Source organism: Sinocyclocheilus grahami, unplaced genomic scaffold (genome assembly GCF_001515645.1).
Source record: "Sinocyclocheilus grahami isolate Dianchi unplaced genomic scaffold, SAMN03320097.WGS_v1.1 scaffold58.1, whole genome shotgun sequence".
Classification (NCBI taxonomy): domain Eukaryota; kingdom Metazoa; phylum Chordata; class Actinopteri; order Cypriniformes; family Cyprinidae; genus Sinocyclocheilus; species Sinocyclocheilus grahami.
In genome coordinates this window covers 16,586-20,060 of record NW_015505237.1, presented here as the reverse complement: position 1 = coordinate 20,060, position 3,475 = coordinate 16,586, and the positions used below count along the sequence as shown (strand labels likewise).

Here is a 3,475-nt window from a genome sequence, read left to right as displayed (position 1 = left end):
CTGTTCAGATTGCGCCTCTTCTTTTCTTTCCTTTTATGGTGTTTTTGCTGGTCTTGGAAACCAGTGTAAAAGGTGCATTTGTGCCAACTACTGGTCGGGAGTGCGGAGCGCACAGTTTAATAAGGGGATAAAGAAATGAAAGGGGAGACAAAACTAAATACTTCTATATTCTTTCTGTTATCTTTTTAAAATATGTAAACATTTCCTCATATACTCTTGATTGCCTTTATCCGTTTTGCTAAACCTTAGAATGATATAATTCTCAGACCAAATTGTTGAGAGCTGAATTTTTCCTCTTTCATATGCAATACATTTCAGAATGCTTTACTTTTTCTGGGTGTCCTGTACTAAACAAAAATAATGAAGTGCTTTCCAAATCTCTTACTTTGATAGAGATATTTTAAAGAGATTTTATGAGGCAATCTCTGCTGCTTATAGATTGATGTCATAAACATGGTATACTTTAATTTTGCTTTCAAAACTTTTTGAAGTTGCTGAGATAAAAGGGCTAAATGCCTTAACAGGAAAGTTCACCAAAAATAAAAAATCTTCATTTATTTACCCTCATATCGTTTCAAACCTGTATTTTCTTTTGTCTGTGGAACATAAAACATATTTTGAAGAATGTTGGAAACCAATCAGAGTCACTGAGACATTTCTCAATATCTTCTCGTGTTTCCACAGAAGAAAGTCATACATGTTTGGAATGACATTATTTTTTGGGGGGGAACGGTCCCTTTCAATATACATACAATGAGAACATGTCTTTATATTAGCCAGCCAGACCACTGTAAGGACCACCCACTGGTCCAACGACAGAATCCAATGGCGTGGGGTAAAAGATTCTGCAAGTGTCTTGTCTGCTGCGTCTGTAAAATCACTTAATTTATTTAGTCTTCAAATTTAAAATCTGACTCCATTGGTAATTTATTCTAAATCCATATTTTAGAATAAAATACATTTACATTTATAGTGGATCATAAGATTAGTTGTGCATTAACAATTTGGATATTTGATCTTTCTGGGCAACCCTTACTTTCAATTACTAATTCGTCAGGGACACAATGCCACAGAGTCACACGCCGGCCTATTTATGTGGATCTCACGGGCACAAATGTTTCATCACAGTGTCACGACCGTAAACTGTCCCAATTCAGGATGCACCCTCCGAAGACTGCATTCCAAGGCCAATTGAGTCACCATGGCATAGATTACTGTTGTTTGTGAAGGGAATAAATGCATCTATGTTCGCGCAAATCATTCATTATCCAGCTTCACTTACAGCAGAAGGGAGTATAAGGTTTTTTTTTTTTTAAATGAGTCTTTGCAATCGTGGTTCCTAATAGCGTGCTAGTCAGCAAGTTCCCTTTCGAACGCTCACTTCACGTTGTGTACGGGTAAAACTCCTGTTTTACTCCATACTGAAGCCTGATTTGTTCACGTTTGTGTAGCTGCACAAACCAATGGCGCTTCAGCCCACCAGAAAGGACGGAAACGTGTATATAACTCGGCTCGCAGTGCCATTTCTTCAGATTATGCTCCTTCCGCAACGAGGATCATCTTGTCACTGACTATCAACAAGCAGGAGGAGGAAGTAGCTCACAGGAGTTTTCCCCCATACACAACACTCTTTCCCTTATCTCAGGGAACCAAGGTTATGTTAGTAACCGGAGCATTTCATGGCTAAATGAGGCTAAAGTAAACAGTCTCTCAGAGCACTGTTCCTCACCGCACGGAAGAGAGGGGCAGGGTCACCAGAGCTCATTAGCATTTAAAGCAACATGCAAAAACATTTTTTGCTGAGCTGGTTTTGACTAAATAAAAAGGGCGTATTACACACTACCATTGAGAAATTCACCAATGTTAGTTAGACTTCATTAAGACCCTAAAGAATCATTCCAACTTGTGGAAAATGGGAGGGCTGGATTGGTAATCGGGTCTATATCGACTACATTGTCGGACCTGACATTTTCTTCTTATCCAAAACAACTAGATGTGATATGAGTGCGATGCATGCATACACTACCAGTCAAAAGCTTCTGAAATTTTTTTTTTTTTTTTAAAGTCGTTTCTCACCAAACCTGCATTTATTGGATCCAAAATGCAGCAAAAGCAGTAATTTTAAAAATGTTTACTAAAAAAAAAAAATCACTTTCGATTTAAATATTTTTTTAAAAAAAATACGTAATTTATTTCTGTGATCAAAGCTAAATTTCAGCATCATTACCCCAGTGTCACAGGATCCTTCAGAAATCATTCTGATATGCAGATTTGCCGTTCAAGAAACTACCACCAATTTAAACCAGAAATTACAGAATTATTTAATTCAATTTAGCAAGGAGGCTTTAAATTGATTGAAAGTGATGATAAAGACCTTCATAATGTTACAAAAAGACTTCCATTTCAGAAATGATTTTCTTCTGAACTTTCTATTCATCAAAGAAACCTGAAATTCCGCATGTAAATTTATATAAAAAAAAAAAAAAAAAAAAAAAAGCCTTGGCCGACTTTAATCCCAGTCCAGCCCTTAAACTGACCCACACTATTACAAATACCTCTATATGGAGGCATACACTGTTGTCCACATCCTTTGCTGCAGCATTTCTCATCTTTTGGACAGTCACGGTCATGAGAACACCGCTCAACACACCCCCCTAAAAGTGCTACTTCAGGATTTTTTGGACACACTCCTGGCTTTTCTGGTTCTGCGGACAAAAAAAAAAAATCAAATTCCCATACACGGAAAGCAAGCTGACCAGAGCTGGATTGGTAATCGGGCATTTTCCCAGTGGGCCAACAAGGTTATTTTTTTGCCAAGGACTATCGCACAGGGACAGCGAGCAGCCCATTGAATTGTCTCCTGTATTGGCAGCGTAAACAATCCAATCACAATGCACTATAGACAGAGCGATAAAGTACTTCGCTCCGCCAATATAAATATTGCTGCACTCCAACTGGTTCCTCGTCGGCTTCTCCCATGTTTTCACAGCAGATTTATCAAGAACAGGCTTTCTCTGCGGTGAGTAAGAGCAAAGAGCCAGGCAGGAGGAGGAGTACAGAGTAGTTGAATCGGTAAAGTGCTTGATAGGGACTCACAACGGAGGCAGGCATCTAACCTATCCTAATGTGTGCGCGCGCCATGTGTAGAATACAAACTTTAAAAAGCAAATTCACCCCCCCGCCCCACTCTTCTTTGGCCAAGTCAAGTGTTCATAGAGGCTTCCATGGGCCAATGTGTCCCGGGGGCAAAATGAAAAAAATAAAAATTAAAAAAAAAAAAAAAAAAAAAAAAAAAAAAAAAAAAAGTCACTATATTGTTGGATCTGACATTTTAATCTTATCCAAAACAACTAGATGTGATATGAGTGTGATGCATACACTCACTACCACTCCCGTTTTTGAACAGTAATAGTTTTTTTTTTAAGTCACTGCTTCTCACCAAGCCTGCATTTATTTGATCCAAAATACAGCAAAA

At 38.2% G+C, this 3,475-nt stretch overlaps 1 long non-coding RNA gene across 1 annotated transcript in view; it reads left to right on the top strand.

Annotated features, from left to right (window-relative positions):
* The window catches only part of LOC107584244 (uncharacterized), a 14,442-nt gene extending 11,770 nt beyond the window's left edge, over positions 1-2,672 (top strand). The window contains exon 3 of the long non-coding RNA XR_001609115.1: positions 2,662-2,672. This is a non-coding gene — a long non-coding RNA (uncharacterized lncRNA). The remainder of the gene's footprint in view (positions 1-2,661) is intronic.
* The last annotated feature ends 803 nt before the right edge of the window (positions 2,673-3,475 follow it).